The following is a 23,962-nucleotide window of genomic DNA, read 5'->3' on the forward strand; positions in this document are numbered from 1 at the left end:
CTTCACACTGCTCTGGGGAAACCCACTTACTAATTTTCCTCTACAAACCTTCAAGGCTTCAGCCTTTGTTTGAACACTGCCTTAGGTGATTCAGCTCTTGAGGAGCTGGCTTAAATTTCAGAGCACAATTTCATCCCACTTAGACTCCTGTTTCTTGAATTTTAGTTGTATGGTAGTTTTTAAATGCTAAGTTGTAATTTAAAATATATTATCTAGGGGCGCCTGGGTGGCTCAGTTGGTTAAGCGACTGCCTTCCCCTCAGGTCATGATCCTGGAGTCCAGGGAGTCCCGCATGGGGCTCCCTGCTCAGCAGGGAGTCTGCTTCTCCCTCTGACCTTGCCCCCTCTCAAGTGCTCTCTGTCTCTCTCATTCTTGCTCTCTCAAATAAATAAATAAAATCTTTAAAAAAAAATAAAACTATATTATCTAATTTATGTACTCTTACATATAATATGGATTAAACTTATTTAGGGGTAGGGTGAAAATCGTGGGTATCAAGTGTCTAGCTGTGGGACCCCACAGGAACACTTAACCTTAGCTCTAAATTTCCATGAATATTATATGTAATGCAGGATTGCGGATTCTTGCTTAGCAGCATTTAGCTGTCCCCATGCTAATAGTTCCAGCAATGAGAACATTTAGTAAAACGGGGTTTCTTTATTAAACAAAAACACATTTGTTGTTTGTCCCCTTGTACTTATAATTCATGGCCCATAAAGAAAAAGTAAAACGTTGCCTGACTATGGATGAATATAAAAGCTCATTACACATCCTCGCATCAGCTCCCCCGACCTCAAGAGAATAGAGAAGAGGCCAGTACAATTTAAAGCCAGACATGAAAGTTCTTGAGGGTAGAATATTATATATATATTGGATTTTCTTAGGGAGGATCCAGGATAAGAGAGACCTGAAATTCAAACCCTTTCTTTGATGTGGCATTGTGTGATGTGGAATCCGTTTGTGTGATCCTGGAAGTATATTCACCTCACTAGACCTTTACTTCCTAGTTGATAAATGACGAAAATAGCTGATTTACAGAGTTGTTACGATGGTATAGTTAAATTATAGTAAGAGATTCATATAGGGCCTAACGTCTCCTCTGAGGTAATGTAAGCCAGTGGTTCCTCATGTAACCCAGTGGTTTCTAATATAAACATTGTGCGTATTCAAAAAACATTAGCACCCTTCTCCTGGCTTTCTATTCTTTACATTTTTCTTGGTAAGCATTAACTCAGGTTTTATCCCAAGTTCATTTATTTGACCTACTTCCGCTTTCTGCTGTCCCCTCGCTGACTCTCTCAGACTGAATTATTCTGTGTGCCCGTGGATATACCCAAACCTTCGCATTTAACCAAAATTCCTTTCTGAGTCCCAAGCCTGAATTAGGGCTACCAGCCATCCAGTACTGATTCACAAGCAACAGATTAGGGGACATGAGATCCAGTTTCACAAAAGAGCTATGACACCAGCCAATTGAATAAAATTTGAAAATTAATTTAAATTTTAACTCCTATTTTAAACATGAGCCATTTGGATCAGAAGATGACAGATGTTTCAGGTTTTGACGGATGTTTCAGGTTAACTCATACCTTATCCAACGTTTTCAGCTCTACAAGACAATGTGGCAAAGAACTTTGGAGGTAAGAGTTTTACTTCAGTTAATGTGAGTTAGCAGTATATTGTTGCTGATCTCCTCCTTCCTGCATCACAAAAGAAGTGCTCCTTATGTCTGAGAGGCAGGTTCCAGAAAAAGGATTTAGTACCTTCACAATTCTATATATAAGTGGTTCTCAAACTTGTTGGTGTCACGCGCCTCTATACACTTAAAAATTATTGAGGACTTCATAGAACTTTGTTTATATGGGTCATATCCATCAATATTTACCATATTAGAAATAAAAGCTGACTGAAAAGTTTAAAAATATTTATTAGTTCATTTAAAACAATAACAAACACAATGGCCTGTCAACTTAATAACACTTGTGTGAAATGTAACATTGTTTTCCATTTTTGCAAATCTCTACTAGCTGGCTTAATAGAAGACAGCTGGATTCTCGTATTTGCTTTATCATCCAATTGTTTTGACTGAAGTATATAAAAAAAAATCTGGCTTCAATTGGAAAATGGAGAAGTATCTTAGTAGTCTTTTTAGATAGTCTTTGATTGTCAAAACTTGACAAACAGTATTTTTTTTATTTTTCAAGTAAACACTACCCTCAACGTGGGGCTCAAACTCATGATTCTGAGAGTGGCATGCTCATGCTCATGCTCTAGGGACTGAGCCTGCCAGACACCCCAACACAGTAATTTTATAAAGGCAAGTTGCAATGTTGTATCTAAAACAACAGGAATGAACTGTGTGTACTCTGTTACATTAAAATCTGTTGGTTTAGCTTACACTTTAAATGCATCTTTTAAAACCACTCATGGGGCGCCTGGGTGGCTCAGTCGGTTAAGCAACTGCCTTCCGCTCAGGTCATGATCCGAAGTCCCGGGATCGAGTCCCACATCGGGCTCCCTGCTCGGCGGGGAGTCTGCTTCTCCCTCTGACCCTCCCCCCTCTCATGTGCTCTCTGTCTCTCTCATTCTCTCTGTCTCAAATAAATAAATAAAAATCTTTAAAACAAACAAACAAACAAACAAAAAAAAAAACCACTCATGAATTTATATCCTGAACTGATTCTTTGGAAAATACCATTTCACCGAGTTACGCAGATTTTCCAAATGTTGATATATTTTATTATTCCGTGTACGTGTGAGATGTAACATTCTCTAAACCCTAAGACTGTACCCCACTGGGGATTAAAACAGCATTTTTCAGCTTTACAAGATATAGAACTCTGTGAGTCTGAGTTGTGCAAAGATGGAAAGAGATTGACCTGGAATTTAGTTTTCTAGATCCCAGTTTGGATGATGTGAAGGAGTTTCCAGTAATCACATGGAAATTGGACTTCTTACTTTTAGTGTTAATTCCAAGGCTAAACTCTTGAGGCTCTAGTATTAATTCAGACCAATTTTTTTTTTTTTTAAAGATTTTATTTATTTATTTGACAGAGAGAGAGATAGCGAGAGCAGGAACACAAGCAGGGGGAGTAGGAGAGCGAGAAGCAGGCTTCCTGCCGAGCAGGGAGCCTGATGTGGGACTCGATCCCAGGACCCTGGGATCATGACCTGAGCCGAAGGCAGACGCTTAACGACTGAGCCACCCAGGCGCCCCCAGACCAAATTTTGAAGAGGGCATGGCTAACTATGTTTTATGACTAAATTTGAAGATGTGGATGGGGGGAGATATGGAAACATCTATCAGACACCCAGGGTTTTAGAATGAACACATTGGAAGAGATCAAAATGCTTATTGATTCATTGATATAGGTAGAAGAGGGTACTTTATTTCTTATTATAATTATAGTTTTTGAACATCTCACCATATCAGAGTAGTAAATTATCAATTGTTGATGATTTCAAATTAGATACTGAGTATTATTAGAGGTTTGCTTTAGGGATTATGCAAATGAAAGAAAAGGGACAAAAATTCCTTTCTCATCAGACACTATTTATAATTGTCTTCTTTTTTTTTTAAGGTTGAATTTTTATGGTTCTTTTCTTTGATTTTTTTTAAATTTTTTATTGTTATGTTAATCACCATACATGACATCATTAGTTTTTAATGCAGTGTTCCATGATATATTGTTTGTGCATAACACCCAGTGCTCCATGCAGAACATGCCCCCGTTAATACCCATCACCAGGCCAACCCATCCTCCCACCCACCTCCCCTCTAGAACCCTCAGTTTGTTTTTCAGAGTCCATCATCTCTCATGGTTCATCTCCCCCTCCGATTTCCCCCCCTTCATTCTTCCCCTCCTGCTATCTTCTTCTTTTTTTCTTAACATATATTGCATTATTTGTTTCAGAGGTACAGATCTGTGATTCAACTGTCTTGCACAATTCACAGCTCTCTAGCATGTCTTTCCACGGGTGAGGAAACTAGCTTTAAAATATGGGGTGCATGAGTGGCTCAGTCGTTAAGCGTCTGCCTTCGGCTCAGGTCATGATCCCAGAGTCCTGGGATCGAGCCCCACATCGGGCTCCCTGCTCTGCGGGAAGCCTGCTTCTCCCTCTCCCACTCCCCCTGCTTGTGTTCCCTCTCTCGCTGTGTCTCTCTCTGTCAAATAAATAAATAAAATCTTGAAAAAAAAGAAAAGAAAAAGAAAAAAAGAGGGGTGCCTGGCTGGCTCAGTCAGTAGAGCATGCGACTTCCAGCCCCACATTGGGTGTAGAGTTTACTTAATATATGTTTATATGTAATTTTTTTAATTAAAAAAAGCTTTATATTTTGGAACTTTACCTTAAATCACTGAATATAGGGGAGCTTTACTTTCATATTATTGGATTATTTAAATTTTTAAAATTACATCCAGACTCCTATGTATGTCAGACTGGAGCGCAGACAAGTTCTTTTACACAGCCTAAAGGACACGTTTATCACTTGCATTTTTCTGACTCAGATTACAGAAAAGGACAGAACTATTTAACCTCCTTGATTTAAATGCCAACAATTTCTGTCAACAAGGGTTTGTAATTTACATGACAAATCAATAAAAGCAGAAAGTGCTACTCAAGGGGGAAGCCTGTAGTCTAATTGTCCTTTGATATTTTAGTAGTCTTAATCATAATGACTAAGGAGAAGAGGTTATAATGTCCACAAGCATTTGCTAATAGTCTTAATTGTGGAATTAGAGTAAGTAGTCACAGTATTTAAATTATCTGCCTTGGAGATTTCAACTTATTCCTGAGAAGATTAACAAGCTTTCCAGCCTTTTAAAAAAAATCTTAAAAAGGATATGCTTAATTTCTAGAAACTAATTTATTTCTTACTAGTTGTTACAGTTTTCTAGGTGGAGAGATCCTTTTTATGTAATGAAAAAAAAAGTGATTCTATTCCCAGAAAAGTGAATTACTCGCTCAAAATTTTTCATACTAGTTCAGGAGTTTCATAGATTACTTTCCCCAAAACCTGTTCATGGAGGAACTGAAAATCCACTTGTCCCAAAGAAGTATTACTCAGTCTTTGGAAAGACTGCATCTTCCTAATTCATTGTAAACCACACCATATACTTCAAGGTTGAAAAAGAAGACAAAGGGGGGGGGGACTAAATGAACTTTTTCTTTTCTCTAATGATTCACACTAATTTTCTTTTTAAGTCATAAATTTGGGGGAGGGGAAATCTCAAATTAAAGGAATCTTAGGCATTTGGGAGAAAGCCCTTCAAAGGGAATATGAACCTGGAAATACAAAGTTTTTCAAGAATCCATTACATTTAGGCTTCCTTGGGCATTGAGACCTGATTTTGTATTTTTAGGAAAACAACAACATCCCAAAGTGATTGCAAACTTTGTGGGTTAAGAAGCCTGCCTTCAAATACAGGTGGCTGAAATCTTTGGGAGGAAAAAAAAACCCTGAACCCATTCAGTAAAGTGAGACTTCCTACTTTTATCCAAGAGAGGTGTTAGCTCCAAGACCCAATTAGCTGAATTACCATTCCAATGGCACCTGAGGGCTGGTCCTTCCGCTATCAGGCCTAAAAATACCATTAAGAGGTGTGACTCCACGCATCGCATTAGTCACTTCCTGCCTACCGTAGGTATCAGGATAATTTGGGGATAAAACTGGCAACGGAGCTGCTACTCGAAAGAATTACATTTTTTCCCTGAATTATGCAAATGTTCTCACCCACAGCATTTTCTTTCGAGTGTTTTAAAGTTACGAAGTTCAACCACAGATCTCTGTGGTTTTGAGAACTTAGTAGGCCATGGTTCCATCTATGTATTATGCTGAAACCAAGAACCAGGACACATTTTGACTTGGGTCCTGACTCACCTCTTGCAGATAGCACCTGGTGTTTGTTCGCACCAAATTTGTCAAGCTTCTAATTAAGCAATTTGGGAAGTAGCCTTATTGTTTGTTTTGAAAAGCCAGGTGTCTGCACCCGGTGACAAAAAATGAGGTGACAAAAAATTTAAAAACTCTCTACACATGTGGATGGAGGGTGGCCTCCATGGCAGTTACCTGGCTGCTTTTAAAAATACAGATTCCGTGTCCAAACCCCAGACCTCCTTCATCCGAATCTATGCAGCGAGTCCTGGGAACGTGCCTATTTTGAAAAATTGCATAGGTAATTTTTATGCAGTCTGATGCTTGGAAACTTCTGCTTTAGAGATGTTTGTAGATGGAGAGATCATTTCCTGGGCTTTTTACACATAGTTCTTTAAGATTCGATTTTTGTTCCTAACTCTCCTTGGATAACAAAGAGTAAAGTGGCGCCTGGGTGGTTCAGTCAAGCATCTGCCTTCAGCTCAGGTCATGATCCCAGGGTCCTGGGATCGAGCCCCGCATCGGGCTCCCTGCTCAGCGGGAAGCCTGCTTCTCCCTCTCCCACTCCCCCTGCTTGTGTTCCCTCTCTCACTGTCTCTCTCTCTGTCAAATAAATAAATAAAATCTTAAAAAATAAAAATAAAAATGCTTCTTTTGCAGAATACAACTGCTATTGAATTGTGAATTCCAAAGAATTTCTTTTAATGACAGCATTTTTGTTTTGATGAGGTTTATATCATCAGTACGTTGTCTGCTTGCATCTGAATCCAGTGATTTCTACCACCACTGAGGCAATAGCAAGTATGAAAGTGAGAACTCTAACCTCGCATTACCCGTTTGGGGCAAAACCATACAGTCTCGGGCAAACTGCTTAATTCTCTATGCCTCAGTTTCTCTCTTATGTAAAACGGGCGTAGTAGTAAAACTTGACCTTAGAAGTTCATGTGGGAAGTAAATAAAATTATCCATCTTAAGCTCTGATAAGTGTGCAGTGTTAATCATATTATTGGTGTCATTGAAAACAATGTTAAGTTGGAAGACAAGTAGCCAAGAACTTGTTCCTTCATTGCTGTGGAGATGTCCAGCCTCCCTTCTTCTGGTAGGCTTCCTGTCCTGTATATTTCTAGATCTGCTCAGAATTCAAAACGTTTAAAAACTGGTCAAATCTTGAAGATTTAAAAGCTGCAGATTTGGTTTTTAATTCCTGAAGAAAATCTTTTTAAGGGACTTATTGAATACCAGCAGCAAGTACGCAGTTCATAAGGAATTTGCTATGGGAGTATTCACCAAGTCCACCTACATTATAAGAAGCCCCACATTCAAGAATTAAAAGCCAAATTTAAAATACTTCTTTGAAAGAATTGAATGTTCTTTTTCTCCCATGATATATTTACCAAAAGAAGCCAATTTAGATGGAGCATCGGGTTTTGAGCACATCCTTGCTTTACACCTATGTTCCCGCTGAATGTTCTGCAGTGCTGAGAGGTCAGGTGACCTCTTGCCCCGGGTCACACACAATGAGTCAGTGATTCAGGCCTGACTGAATCAAGGATTTTTATGCCCGGGCTTCTGGCAAGTTTCTTTGGTAGGAGTGTCCATAAATAAATGGTTAACTGAGATAAATATTTACACTTCTGTTTTTAGAGCAAAGAAAAGGGATACATTTGCTATTTTTTTGCATCTTTATTAAATTTAAATTTCTAAATAAAATTAAAAAACATATTTCTAAATATAATAACTCAAACATGGCTCCCCAGCTGCCTTCTAAATAACTAAATTTATGCTGTTTGACTATACTGAGTTGGAAGTATAGCAGAAGAGTTTCTCTCTTGGAAATTCTGGCCAATTTGGTCTACTCTCTGTCCTCACTCTTCAGTTTGAGTTATTGTGTCCATTGTTGCCAAGTATTCATTCCCCAAAAGTTTATTGATTATCTACTATGGGCTATTCTACAGTCTTGCCACTAGCCTTTGCAGGACCCAACACAAGGGTACTAAGGAAGGCTTACACACCATACGTCTAAATGCCTAATATTTATAAATCAAACTGACTTCTTTTTTCCCACTCCTGGCTGCATTCTATAATGTGACGTGTAACCAAACCAACGTGAGTTCACTACTTGGTGAGTCAAAAACTGCACCGGGTTGAGTTGTACAAAGAAAACTTTTGTTCGCAGTAAATAAGGAGATCACAGAATGGTTTCCAAAGCCATGGCTCCCCAAGAGAGGATGAATGGGTTCCTTTTGTTGAGGGTTCCGGTGAATATTTAGATAGGGAAGCCCTGCCATAGCAGGTAGAGGCCGGCATAAGAGGGCTCATGCACCTTAAGAAAACGTGCCTACACTTACGTTGTATATTATGTAAATGAGGCTGAGGCTCCTCCTTGGGTGGAGATTTTAGTATTATAATGAAGTAAAGGTAACGGTGGGTCATTCCAGAGGTCACTCCATGGCGCTAGTCTGGGGGGTCTGGTGGGGCTCGAGGTCTTGTCAGGGTAGTCACCATCACCTGAGGGGTGGCTTGGGGTTTCATTTGGCTGAGTTAAGAGGTAAGCTGGCAGGAAGAGCTTAAGGAAAAATGTGGGACAAACATTAGTAAGTGTAAGCAGGTGGGCAGTAAATGTCAGGTCTTGGGGTCTAGCTGGTGACGATGGGCCTTGAACACATGCACTGAATACCAGCTTACACATCCAAGTGCATCCACAGTTCCGGACATCAGGCACCACTGCACCATTCTTTGGACCTCTGCCCTCCAAACTAGGGTAGAAGCTTCTGCTAGCCCTGGAAGTAGGCTCAGAAATAAGGCCTTTCCTGCTTGAGTCTAAGGGCGGTATGGCCAGGAGCCAGACCAGGGCAGCCATACAAGACTAAAATTTTCCACTGTGCAATCTGAGTATATCGTTTTTCTAAAATATCACCACTTTTCATTGTCAACTCAGCAAAGGCCCAAATTCTTAGTCTGATCTGGCCTTAAACTTTCCAACCTGATAGCACACTTTTCCATTTATAGAGTTAAAAAGAAAACCACAGGTCCAAAATGGTGTCACTTAGGCCAAGTCACCAAACCTGGGCTTAATACCTAACTAACCTCAATGCAGTTTCAACTTCCCCCAGAAATGTAAATCTTAACGAGTCAGTCAGGAATTTTCTGATCAACACCAATGAGGTAACCTATCACATGGGGCCTCTCCATCCTCCCCGCCAAAGATGAGGTAACCCACCTAATAAGAACCCCTGCCCTTCTCCCTAAGGGAATGTGACCTTGCCTGGAACAATACTTTCTTTTGCTAATAACTTCTCACCCAACCTCTTTCCTATAAAAACCTATTTTGTACACCTCCTCAGAACCCCCCCTCTGCTTGCTAGATGGGATGTTGCCCCATTCATGAATCACTTAGTAAAACCAATTAGATCTTTAAATTTACTCTTTGACTTTTTGTTCTTTAACATCAGTGTATTCGTGGTAAACAAGGTAGAGCCTGTTTCCATCTCAGTAACTTACACTCTATTTGTCCTTTCTGCCTAAAATATTTTTTCTGTCTCTGCCTGGCTTGATATTCTTTAGGGAACTCCACGCTATTCTATCAGACTTATCCCTTACTAAGTCTCTAGTTATGTGCTTAAACTAGTTTGGTTGTGATGTCTTGAAGACTAGTCCTGTACCATTCACTTTCTTTCAGTTCTTTGAAAAGAGCTTTTTTTATTTTTGTAGAAAGTATGCTTATTTGTTGTAAATGAATCACACCGCAATAGAGGGCATAAAGAGAATAAAAACTCAGAAATGTTGCCAATTTTTTCATGTAGACTCACGGGTTGATGTATAGAAGTTACACAAAGAGGAACATTGATCTTTTGTACCTTTTTTTCTATTGATATAGAGATCTACATAGTCTTTTTAAATGACTATTATTCTACACTAGCATTACTTTAGAATTGATTTAACCAATCTCTCTTCACTGTTTATTTTATTCTCTGTTATCTATTATAAAAAAATATTGTAAGACATGTTCTTCACTTTAAACAGTTCCAGTCATGTACAATTATCCCCTTGGGATAAATTCTTTAAACTGAGTTTCTATCCTTTTTTTTTTTTTTTTTTAAGATTTTATTTATTTATTTGACAGAGAGAGAGACAATGAGAAAGGGAACACAAGCAGGGGGAGTGGGAGAGGGAGAAGCAGGCTCCCCACGGAACAGGGAGTCCAATGTGGGGCTCGATCCCAGGACCCTGGGATCACGAACTTAGCCGAAGGCAGACGCTTCATGACTGAGCCACCCAGGCGCCCTGAGTTTCTATCCTATCAAAGCAATTGTGCCATTCACTTTTGTATCTCTTGGAGCGCCCGATGTGAAGCCTTAAAAATAATAGATATTAAATAAATGTTGGCTACATAAATAAATTCACCAGCAAATTAGCAATTGATTACTTAATATCTATTTATATAACTGACCTAATGCAGTACTGTAATCGGAAGTTCTGGGAGGAGCCCATCTGGATTTATGCTACTTGTTTACCTGAATAAAAACCCCATGAAAGAAAAGAAAAAAGGAAATAATAAGGCTTAAAATCAAAAGACTGAGGTACCTTTGCAGTGACACACTTCATTACCTGCAGTTTTGGGGGGGGGGGGTTAGATTTATTTTATTTATTTGAGAGAGAGGGAGAGAGAGCACATAGGCTGGGGGGGAGAATGTGGGGAGGGGCAGAAGGAGAGAGAAGCAGACTCCCCGCTGAGCGGGGAACCTAGGGGGGGCTCTGTCTCACAAACCTGAGATCATGACCTGAGCTGAAACCAAGAGTCAGACGCTCAACTGACTGAGCCACCCAGGTGCCCCCATTACCTGTGTTGATTTGATATTCTTACCAAAGCTATGAAAAGATAAAGCTGATCTCATTGCCTCTATTTTGCAGATGAAGAACTTGGATAGAAGAAACGATTTGCCCGAGGTTACCTGACTTACAGAAGGAGCCCCACACTTTGTTTTCCCTCCAGTCTAGTGTTTTCTCAAATACACCACTTTGCTTTTTAACTAAATAATGGTTTTCCACCACTACATCCTAATGAAGAATTCTGCCACAGGTATTGGCTTCTTAGAATCACTGTTTGTGCAGGCGGTCTCTCCTTTTGCCAGTGGGAAAACACAAATGGGAGAAGAACAACCTTCTGTTTCTTCAATGGCCTCTAACAAACCAGCGACACCTGAGGGTGATTCATTTTTTCATTTGGTGAAGATTGCAAGTTTGTTGAAAATCTTGTCACTTGTTTCGATGAGGAAGCAATGTGTGCTGCCTAAGTAGGCAATAGTTTTTAAGTAAAAACGTGTTAATTCATTTTAGGCAGGGCCAGATTCTGCCCTATTCTTTGACTAATCCCTAGTATCTAGCATACTGCCCGGTATGTGTTAGATCGTAAACGTATACATATTTATATACAAGGAGGGAAGGAGCTAAGAAGAAAAGGAGTCTAGTGCTGATATCTTCTACAAAATATTATTCTTTAACAATAACTGTCATTGGCTTATTTTTATTTTGATAGATGAAATTTTAATCATCCCAAACACCCACAATAACTGACCCAAGTAAGATTAGATCAATCTTCAAAGGTTCTTTGTTCTTTTATCTCTCTCCAAATACTCCTTTTATATTTTGAAATATGGGCTCTAATCTAAAAGGCTAAGAGTTTTTATTTTGGGGGGAAATGGTGTCATTAGGATCAGTAGGGGAAAATGATTGTGGTTTAAAAATAATTGTTTAAACAAATTGGCGTAAATCGTGCTTCTTCTTTCACAAGTACTCCTATTCTTTGTAGAGACTAACATAAAAATGTTTCTTTTGCTATAAAAATAATATCAAGTTGAAATAAATATAATTATATATAATGTATAAGACAAATTTATATAACAATATAAACATACAAAGAAATACATACAGATATATATAAATTCTTTCTCCCCACCCGCACATGTATCCACATTCTTTAAATAAATTGACCATAGAGGGAGAATTTACTAGGCAGTCCCGATTTCAAATATTCTAAAGCTTTATTCACTTAATATATATCATACCATTCATATAAGTCTTGAGTCTAGGAGAAAAGTGGCGTCAATGCCTACAGCTAATAGAAATAACGGGATCCTACAGGATAATAAGGAAACTTATTTGCATATATCAGTCAGCTGAGACCAAGTTACTACAGTACAAAAAATGACCCCAAATCACAGTGACTTATGAAAGCAAAGGTTTCTTTCTCACTGTATTTGTGTGATTGACTGAGGCTCTGCTTCATGGCTTTTATTTTGGTGTCTAGGCTGAGAGAACAGCTCCTGCCTGGGACATTCAAAGGAAAAAGAGAAGGTGGTAGAGGAGGCTGGAACCCGGGAATCTTGTGCTCAGAAGTGCTTCTGCTCATAGTTCATTGGTCTAAACAAGTCACATGGTCAAAACTGACATCAAACGGGTGGAAAGTCTAATTCTTCCACAGGGAGGAGCCCTCCCAAGGGATAGGACCTCTAGGGAGAGGAATGGCAACTATACTGCATTTATTATGTTGTGCAGTGATACCCTCTGGTACGTCCTCCCAGCTAGAGTTTAGGAAGTCATCTTTTTGTCTGCCACTTGCCTCTTTCAATGAACACTCAAGTTGTTTTAATTTCATACACTTCTCAAATCTAATCTCCCCTCTGTAACTCGCCTACCATTCCATTGTTCAGGTCCTCAGTATTTATACAGGTCTTCCGATCGTAGATTAATTCTATATATAGCCACCACTGTGAAGTATGCAGAATGCACAGATCTAAAATGTCATTTTTCTCTCCCCGCCTCTCTCTCTGGCAAAGAAATAAATAAAATCTTAAAAAAAAAAAAGGCGGGGGGCGCCTGGGTGGCTCAGATGGTTAAGCATCTGCCTTCGGCTCAGGTCATGATCTCAGGGTCCTGGGATCCAGTCCCACATCCGGCTCCTTGCTTAGCAAGGAGCCTGCTTCTCCCTCTGCCTGCCACTCCCCCTGCTTGTACTCTCCCCCTCTCTCTCTCTGGCAAATAAATAAATAAAATCTTTAAAAATAAATAAATAAATAAATAAATAAAATAAAGTGTCATTTTTCTGGGGCACGTGGCTGGCTCAGTTGATAGAGTTTGTGGCTCTTGATCATGGAGTCATGAGTTCAAGCCTCATAGTGGACATAGAGCTTACTTTAAAAAATCAACTGGAATTAGTAAAAGCTTTTAAAAAAAAATCAATGTTATAAAAATAGGTCGTTTATTTTCACAAATACAATTGTATGGTAAATAGAACATATGATACCAGAGGTAAAAATAAGTCCAACTGTATTTTTAGAAGTCCAATTATGATAGCAATATAGTAGACCTAAATGTATTAAGTTTACTTGGATAAAAAGCCAGATTTCCATTTTGCCTATCACACACACACAGACACAAACACACACAGAACTCTACCACTTTTTTCCCGAAACAGACACATTTTCAACAACACCAAAAAAAGCCAAGCCAAAAAGAGGGAAAGAAAGAAAGAAAGAAAGAAAGAAAGAAAGAAAGAAAGAAAGAAAGAAAGAAAGAACTAATAGAAATTTGGAAATGGTGGATAATACACACCAAATGAAAGCCACAATAGCAATTTAATATCAGTTGCTACTTTATTCTATTTAGTAGTAAAATTGTAGGTACTTCTGTTTCCTATATTTTTTATTTATTGTGGCAATTAAAAATATCCTTTTTTGTCTCTTAGTCATATAAATTTGTAAATCAGTAGTAGTAGTAAAATAAATGTGGGATTTTAAGAACATATAAGTGAATCTAAGTTAGTATGTAAGAATTTTAAAAAAATTTCTCTCATACTTATTTAGATATTTCTTCTTTTCTAAAGCAGGCATGTAGAACTATAAATTTCCCTCTCAACACTGTTTTAACTACTCCCCACATGCTTTGATGTGCTGTATTTTTATTTTCATTCCATTCGGTATATTTTCTTATTTACCTTGAAAGTTCCTCTTTGACCCATGGATTATTTAAAAGTATGTGGTTTAGTTTCCACATGTTTGGTGGTTTTCTTTCCTTTCTGTTATCAATTTCTAGTTTGATTCCACTGTGGCAGAAAACACACTTTGTATGATTTCATTTCTTTTAAATGTTTTGAAACTTGTTTTATGGCCCATGATACGATCCATCTAGCAGTATTTTTTGTGGACACTTGAATATATTCCACTCTTGATGAATGGAGTGTGAATAGTGTTGGTTGATGGTGTTGTTGAGTTGTATTGTTTTTCTGATTTTCTGTCTGGTTCTCCCAATTGTTGGGAGAGCAATATTGGAAGTTTCTAACTGTGTGAATTTGTCTGTTTCTCCTTTCAATTCTATTATTTTTTCCTTCACAGATTTAGAAGCTTTGTTGTTTGATGCAAACACATTTAGGATTAATTTTTCTTGTAGATTGATCTTTTTATCATTATGTAATATACCTCTTTTTAAAAAAATCTATTTTTATTTAAATTCAGTTAACATATAATGTATTATTGGTTTCAGAGGTAGAGGTCAGTGATTCATCAGTCTTATTTAATACCAAGTACTCATTACATCATGTGCCCTCCTTAATGTCCATCACCCAGTTAACCCATCCCCCCACCCTTCTCCCCTCCAGCAACCCTCAGTTTGTTTCCTATGCTTAAGAGTCTCTTATGGTTTGTCTCCCTCTGATTTCATCTTGTTTTATTTTTTCCTCTCTTCCCCTATGATCCTATCATTATATAATATACCTCTTACTACATGGTAATTTTTATTGCTTTGAAATCTACTTTAGTTGATATTAATACAGCTATTTCTGCTTTCTTTCAATTTTTTTTTTAAGATTATTTTTAAGTAATCTCTACCCAATGCGGGGCTCATACACAACACCAAGATCCAGAATTGCATGCTCCATCAACTGAGCCAGCCAGGTGCCCCTACTTTCTTTTACTGTTTATAAGATTTATCTTTTTCCATTCATTTACTTTTAACCTACTTGTATCATTATATTGGAAGTAAGTTTCTTATAGAGTGCATATACTTGCACCATGTATTTTTTTTTTTTAACCTACTCTGCTTATTTGTATCTTATAATTGGTGTACCTTACATTTACATTTAATGTTATTGATATGTTGGGGCTTAAAGTCCACCATTTGAAATTTTCTTTTCTTCTCTCTGTTTTTCACTTCTGTCTTTTTTCCTTTCCTTCCTATGGATTGCTTAAACATTTTTTTTTAAATTCCATTTTGATTCATTTATAGTTCCTTCAGTTTATATCTTTTTTTAAAGATTTTATTTATTTATTTGACGCAGAACAGCAGCAGAGGGAGAGGGAGAAGCAGGCTCCCCGCTGAGCAAGGGGCCCATGTGGGACTCAATCCCAAGACCCTGGGATCCTGACCTGAGCCAAAGGCAGACACTTAACCAACCGAGCCACCCAGGCACCCAGGTCCATATCTTTATATAACTTTTTTAATGGTTGCTGTAGATACTACATTATATATATATAATTTATCACAGAATACTGGTGTTGAAATTTTATCAGCTTGAGTGAAATGTAAAAACCTTACCTCCCCTTTGTGTCCCTTTAACTTCCACCTTTTATAATTGTCATAAAAACTTCCTCTTCACAAATATTGGATCTTTTGTGACAGTCCCACAGGTTGCTACGGCTCTGTTCTTTTTATTTTTTCTGTCTATATTCTTTCTGTTTTCCAGAAACAGACTTTTCAAGGTCTTCTTTTGTTTATCTTATATATAATTTCCAAGGTTTTTAGTTGTACTTCATAGGAGAAATAAAGAAAAGTTTATCTACTCTGTCTTCTTAGAAGTAGAAGCTTACCCTATTTTTGGCCGTTATTATTGTGATTACTTTAATAAACGATACATAAATTAATAGAACATTGTGTGTGTCGGGGGGAATAAATGGATCTATAAAAACTAACGTTGTTTGAAATAATGGCTATCAAATTAGGTATGGAGGAGAAACTATTAAATATATTGACGGTTTCTGCATTGAGATGATGTTCTAAGTGTTTCTAGAGTTCTCACTCCGCCCTATGGAAACCAAAACTGAAATTATAGAAGTTGAATTACTGATATGGCTCATAAAAGGTAGATGGCATAGATGAGTTGACTTATGCTTCTTCTCTTCTCCAAAATGCCATAACTATACACCAAAAGACTGACAAATCAAAGTGCATTTACATGCAAAGTTAAACTAAAATATAATATTTATTTAATTTTTTAATACTCTAACTTTTTAAATCTTGATTGGGAAGGACAAGTGAGATAAGAATTCTTTATATGTGCTCAAATTTGATTTCCCCCCTTTAAATGTATCCCTTTCAACTAGCTGGACTGAAAAAGTTAAGTTGTCCCTTAGAAAATTTTAGATTTTTCCTACAAAATTTAGATTTTTTCCTTCCTACTGGACTGCACTGTATTTATTGCTTTTCTTACAAGACCTAGATCATTATTGACTGAACTGTAAATGGTTTTGACAGGTAACTGAGAAAAATCCACCCAAAGAGCAATTTTAACTTAATATGAATGTATTTGTAACTTACCTTTTAAAATATTCCTTTTATGAGATCTGATCCTCATGTTGCACAGGGGTGCACGTACGCATGCACGCACACACACGAATATGTATCATAAAACAAAGCTGGCTATATCCTTGCACCTGCAACTTCTGGGTGGTAATAACTTGAATTACATTGAAACCCATGTGATGGAGATATTAATTTCTCTACTCTCTTTGGACAGTGGAACAGATGCTGTTTTAAACTTCAAAGGACCTTGACTACTTTCTGCATTTCATTAATGAACAACAACTTTTCACAGCTTGGCTAAAAAAAAAAAAAAAAAAATCTAACAAAACATACAAAGGAAAAAGACCAATGAGGAATCCATCAGTCTTTTCCTTCTGAAATGTTTTTTAGGGATAGAGAGGAAGTCAAACTCAAAACATTTGATCTTTCCCAGGAAACTGGACTGGACTGTATTTATTGCTTTTCAAATCTGACAGTTCATCCTGTGGCCTCACATCATGGTAAGGGGCCCAAATGTATGAGGAGAAGATGGGTTTGGGGAGATAATTTGTTAAAGAGTTGGATAAAAAGGAAAACCCAATTGGTGATAAATGTTCCTTTTTTTTTTCCCCCCCTGTACTATCTTATCTAATTCTGGCTGTTGAGATTAGCTCAGGTAATGCTTACAGTTTGAAGAGAATAGACAAAGAATAAAAACTCAATAGTTTTGAGTATTCTGATAGAGTCCGTAGGTTCTGAAGAGTAGAAAGTAGGTTGATTACTGTTCTAACCAAAAAAATTAAGAAAATTAGAAATTCTAAATTTCTATAACATTGATATATTACAGGGGATTTATTTTTTTATATCAAGAGATTACTTATTTATTAGTTTTGTACCCACAGTTACAAATTTCTTCAAGAGAAGCAGATGAAGGTTTGGGTTCTAAGTTTACCAGACACAGATTGGAATACCAGCTCCACCATTTAATAGCTGTGTCATCTTGAGCAAGGAACTTGACATTACCAACCTTTTGTTTTTGTAAAACTGTTGTGGTGATAATGGCCCATAATCTCTTAATCAAAACTCGGGATCAGCTGTGTTTGGGAATTTAGAAGTAAAATACATAGTTTTTATGTATAAACTTAAAAAAAATATTTATTTATTTATTTGACAGAGAGAGAGAGCACAAGCAGGGGGAGGGGCAAAGGGAGAGGGAGAAGCAGTCTCCCTGCTGAGCAGAGAACCCCTACAGGGGGCTTGATCCCAGGACCCCGAGATCATGACCTGAGCTGAAGGCAGACACTTAACTGCCTGAGCCACCCAGGTGCCCCTTTATGTAGAAACTTTCATTGAGAAGGTGGTTCAATATAATCTGGATATTCATTAGACTCCTAGTTAAGCATTTTTCATATACCATGAGTAATACAAAAATGGATAAAACTATCCTCTCTGTCTAGCGACTTACAGTTCTGTATAACAAATGCAGATGACTAGAATGCATTATTAAGTTTCCTTATAGAGTTTATGGAAGCTCAGAGGGAGAAAATGAATTCTGATGGAATGGGGTGACTCAAGAAAAATTATAAAAAGAGGTTGTATTTGGACTTATTCTTCAATTTCATTAACTTTTCATTAATTATTTTTACTACTCTAGTTCATTTTGTGTATGTGTGTGTGGTTTCCTTCTCTTTTGTGAAAACTGCTACACTACTCACTCACATCACTACAGATTCAAATCCTGTGTAAATAGCACTCAAGTACTTTTATCAGCTAGGTCCAGCTTCAGTCTAAAACCCCAAACACCATGGTCAGTTGTTACAGGTGTTCCTTAATTAACTTCCTAGTAATGAAACATGTTTTTCTTTTTGTAATGGCCTTCCAAACATAGCTTTATTAAAGTATTTTATTTTTATTTTTTTATTAATACGATTTATATATTACATACATTGATCTGTTTTATGTGCCCAATGCAATGATTTTTTTTCAGATTTTATTTTTAAGTAATCTCTACACCCAATGTGGTGCTCGAACTTAAAACCCCAAGATCAGTAGTCGCATGCTCCACTGGCTGAGCCAGCCAGGCATACCCAATTCAATGATTTTTTAAGGAAATTGATGGAATTGTACAACTGTCCTCACAATCCAGTTATAAAACATTTCCATCATCCTAAAAAGATACAATTTAGAAGTTTTGGGGTACGCCTGGGGAGCTCAGTCCATTAAGAGACTGCCTTCAGCTTGGGTCATGATCCCAGGGTCCTGGGATCGAGCCCCGTGTTGGGCTCCCTGCTAAGCAGGGAGCCTGCTTCTCCCTCTCCCTCTGCCTGCCACTCCCTCTACTTGTGCTCTCTCTCTCTATCTCTGTCAAATAAATTTAAAAAAGAAGAAGTTTAGAATAATAAAAGGCAATGCAGTGCAAACACTATATATTATCTAACAACCTAATAATGTATGTTAACATTCTCAGGGGATTTGAGACAGCACTCCATTAAAAAAAATATTAAATATAGTGAATCATACTCATGTTCACACTAAATGGAATAAAGCCTATTCATAGCTTTATGTCAACTCAAGTCATATTTTTGCCTCTAAAGGAGTTCAAGTCAAGTCATCCAATGAATAATGAAACACTTTCGGTGTTCAGAGTTTCTCTCATTTTGGAATTGCAGGTAAGGTATTGCGGACAGAAAACACTCACCTTATAGGATCACTGTGAGAAATAAAGAGAAAAGGTAGTAAGGTGCTTAGCACAACACAGAATACATAGCGAACTCAGTCTCCGTGTGTGTGTATGTTGGTAGTTAATTAAAGCACTCTTTTAGAGGGCATGTGATACAGTGTAAAATGCACTGTTTGTGTGGCCAGGAGACTTGGTTCCTAGACCCTCTGTTTTGTTAACTGTTGTGAGATGTTGGGTAAGGGTGGGAACTGACCTTTAATACTTCTGATGAATCAGGCACTGTTCTTAGCACTTTAGATATGCTAACTAACAAATTTTTATATCAACCTTTATCTTAGAGATGTCATCGCCATCTCCCACTTTATAGATAAGAAAAGAAGCACAGAATGTTCAAACAACTTGCCTAAAATCACAGAGCAAGCAAGCAGTGGAAGCGATATTCAAACCCAGGCATTCCATCTCTAGAGCCTGTTCTTTGAAACACCAAGCTTTATTTCCTAAATACCGTGAATAGCACTAATGCTCTCTGAGCTCTGCTTTTTTAATTTTTGAAATAAAGGGAAGTCAGGGTGGCTGGCTGGCTCAGGTGGTAGAACACCTGACTTTTGATCTCAGGGTCATGAGTTCAAGCCCCATGTTGGGCCTAGAGCTTACTTTAAAAATAAATGAAATGAAATGAAATGAAATGAAATGAAATGAAATGAAATGAAGAGAGAACAAAACCACATATTTTAATTTACATGATGTTATAAACTCAGAATTTGGGAGTCCAAAAGGATCTTTGTAGTTATATAGTCAAATTAGCATTTTGTAGCTAAAGAAACTAAATTCTAGAGATTAAGCAACATACCCAGGGTCACATAATTAGTGACAGACCTAAAACCTGGCCTTCTGGTTCCTCAAGAGGCAATCCTTAGTGAATGCCAAACAAGATATGTAATAACGATACATGTATTCGTATAGTCAGACATACATACCCCAAATTGCATATTTACAGAATAAGTAACACATTAGCCTTTAATTATTTCTATTTATTTATTTTTAATGATTTATTTATTTGTCAGAGAGAGAGAGCACAAGCAGGGGGAATGGCAGGCAGAGGGTGAAGCAGGCTCCCCACTGAACAGGGAGCCTGACACAGGACTCGATCCCAGGACCCTGGGATCCTGACCTGAGCCGAAGGCAGATGCTTAACCAACTGAGCCACCCAGGCATCCCTTTAATTATTTTTAATTTCTAGTAAGCATTTTCCCCTTTTCTTTGATCAAGATCCCAAGGTCAAGCATTCCATGCTCTACTGACTGAGCCAGCCAGGTACTCCTAACCTTTAGTTATCTGATACTAGGTATTATAATAAAGATACATGCTAGGGGCACCTGGGTGGCTCAGGCTGTTGGGTGTCTGACTCTTGATTTCGGCTCAGGTCATGATCTCAGGGTGGTGAGATCAAGCCCCATGTCAGATTTCACGCTCAGTGCAGAATCTGCTTGTCCCTCTCCTTCTGTTCCCCCCTCCCCACTCACTCTCTGTCTCTCTAAAAAATAAATAAATAAAAGTCTTATAAAAAAATAAAGATACATGCTGGAGTGTACTAGAATCCTTGAGGATAATGTGTTTAATACTGTTGGGAGTGTGGGGGCAAATAGAAAAAACAGAGAGGAGGTAACTTTTGAGCTGGTTCTTGAAGGATAAACAGGAATTACTCTGAAAACAAAGAAGAAATCCAACTGAGGCTGAGACAACTGCGTGTTAAGTCACTGATCCAGGACAGCACGCTCAAAGAAAGAAACTGTGTCCTCTCCTTGTTGATAAACGTCATGCCACCTGAGCTCCAACTGGAAGTTATGTGATTAGTGGAAGACTGTAAACTCCATTTGGCCATTAGAATCTCTGGCCTTTTATTTATTTTTTATTTTTTAAATTGTATTTACTTATTTTGTCAGAGAGAGAGAAAGACAAAGACAGAGAGCACAAGAGGGGGAATGGCAGGCAGAGGGAGAAGCAGGCTCCCCGCTGAGCAAGGAGCCCGATGCAGGACTTGATCCCAGGACCCTGGGATCACGATCTGAGCTGAAGGCAGATGCTTAACCGACTGAATCACCGAGTCATCCCTAGAATCTCTGGCCTTTTAAATAGCAAAATCAATAAAATGTTTTGGTCAGCTGGAGTTTCTGAAACTAAGATTTTTTATTTTTTTATTTTTTTTAAGATTTTATTTATTTATTTGACAGAGAGCAAGAGATCACAAGTAGGCAGGCAGGCAGGCTGAGGAAGAGGGAGAAGCAGGCTCCCTGCTGAGCAAGGAGCCTGATGTGGGGCTCGATCCCAGGACCCTGGGATCATGACCTGAGCCGAAGGCAGACGCTTAACCGACTGAGCCACCCAGGTGCCCCTGAAACAAAGATTTTTATTTGCTTCCAATGCTCCCTGTTTCCTGGCTATCAGTAGTTAGAAGGTAGTTTTAATTCTTTCACTTTCCTTGGTTTCTTCTAAATAGAGTGAGAGTAAGGACAGGACCCTTTTCTTGTCTTTATAGCATCAAGGACCCACAGTGATGGAAGGGGTCCAGAGTCATGTGGTCCCCTGCCTTCAAAACCTGTGGCATCTTCAAGGTGTGATGAATTCATTACAATTATTTGCATAATTTAAATATGGCTCATAATTTTCCCAAAGTAAAAGATATTTTATGAGAATTTTTATATAATTTTAAAATGCCACTTTGTAACGGATGAAAAAAGGTATTTATTTATTTTAAAGATAGTTTAAAAATCAGGAAGGGTTCAAAATGTTTTTCAAGGAAAAAAAATTAAAAATATGGTACCAGTGTACACTGGGATATTTTTAATGTACAGATATTTTTTAGAAATAGGAGAGTCTTGGGCACCTGGGTGGCTCAGTTGGTTAAGCGACTGCCTTGGGCTCAGGTCATGATCCTGGAGTCCCTGGATCGAGTCCCGCATCGGGCTCCCTGCTCGGCGGGGAGTCTGCTTCTCCCTCTGACCCTCTTCCCTCTCATGCTCTCTGTCTCTCATTCTCTCTCTCTCAAATAAATAAATAAAATCTTAAAAAAAAAAAAAAAGAAATAGGAGAGTCTTTTTCCTAAGCTTTTTTGGTGTTTTTTTTTTAATTTTTTTTAAAGATTTTATTTATTTACTTGAGAGTGAGGGAGAGCACAAAGGGAGAGGGATAAGCAGACTTCCCGCTGAGCAGAGAGCCTGATGTGTGGCTTGATCCCAGGACCCCAAGATCACAACCTGAACTGAAAGCAGATGCCCAACCGACTAAGCCACCCAGGTGCCCCTTAATTTTTTTTTCTTAAGATTTTGGAGTTTTTTTTAAGATTTTATTTATTTATTTGAGAGAGCACAAGCAAGCAGAGAGGGAGAGGGAGAAACAGACTCACTGCTGAGCAGGGAGGCTGATGTGAGGCGCGATCCCAGGACACTGGGATCACGACCTGAGCTGAAGGCAGACGTTCAACAGCTGAGCCACCAAGGTGCTCCCCCCCCGCTTTTTTTTTTAATTTTTCAAAGTAATCTCTACACCCAACATGGAGCTTGAACTCATAACCCCAAGATCAAGAGTCGCACGTTCCACCAACTGCGCCAGCCAGACACCCCTTCCTAAGTTTTTCTTAATCATTAAGCATTTCCTTTTTAAGTATTCTTTTACAAAAAATGATTATCTTCTTAAAATCTCCTTTATAAAATGCTTTAAAAAATACCTTTTAAGCTCACATAAACTCAAACACATGTGAACAATACGGCTTTCTCGTCCTCCCATTTGTTTTCAAAACCAAACCTATGGATAAGGCTGGGCTCTCCCAGAAGACACTTTCACAATTAAAGTCATCCAAAGAGTTAGAGAGTTCACACATGTTTCCAGTCCACTTGTTGTTAGACCAACCCTTGTGCTCAATGCACCAGACTGATTCCTCCCTAAAGAAAAGGCTACAAACTACAAAACTCTGAGAATGAAGTGGGGTGGGTTCTTGGTACTGATTTGCATGTCTCTACAGTACTGCTTTCAAATCCTTTCTAATCACCCTTAAGGCAGCCCCACCCCACTGGATCCTGTTTGTTGTTTTAATTTCCCATCTCAAGAAACTAAACTGACAATATAGTTCCAGTAAGAGGTAATTAGAGTAAAGCATCCACAAGAACATAAGAAGCAGCAGAAGCAAATGACTTCACAAACTGCTGTTAGTTCCAACTAAATCAATCCAATGTGATCCCACCAAATGGGACGGAGGTCTGCCAGGTTCCTTACTCTGGGAGATAAAAAATGAAGCCAACCCTGCTGGCAAGAAGTTCATACTCCAATAGAGATAAGCCATCGAAGCCAATCCGGCAAGTCCATGCAATGCTGTGAGAGAAGTGTGGGCGGGTTGCCTGGGAGTAACAGAGGATGGGGAGACCCATGACCTGTTGTATTTGGAAGGAATGGGAGAGAGGGACATGGAAGGCGATTGGTGGGGGAATCCAAGAAGACATCATGCGGGTCTCTGCACGCAAGTTTGTATCTTGAAAGGAGGATATAATTTCTAAAGGCCAGAAAGGAAGAGGCATTCAAAATAGAATGAAATACAGGAACAAAGGTAATGTCATGGCAGCACAAGGGAGACTTTGTGGGGACAAAGAAGAATGTCATTTGGCTGGGGTGTCCTTTGATAAAAGAGTCAAAGTGTCCCCAAGGCCCTTGCTCATCTAACTCTCGATCTACAGGTTAAATGATATCAAATTACTTGTGCATTGCTTGTCTCCTTGTGCTATTTTAATAGTTATTTAATTACAACTGTCAATAAATAGGTAAAATATATTGACCACTTAATATAGGCATTTTACATTTTATCCTCA

Source organism: Mirounga leonina, unplaced genomic scaffold (genome assembly GCF_011800145.1).
Source record: "Mirounga leonina isolate KUSES-001 unplaced genomic scaffold, KU_Mleo_1.0 Mir_165, whole genome shotgun sequence".
Classification (NCBI taxonomy): Eukaryota; Metazoa; Chordata; class Mammalia; order Carnivora; family Phocidae; genus Mirounga; species Mirounga leonina.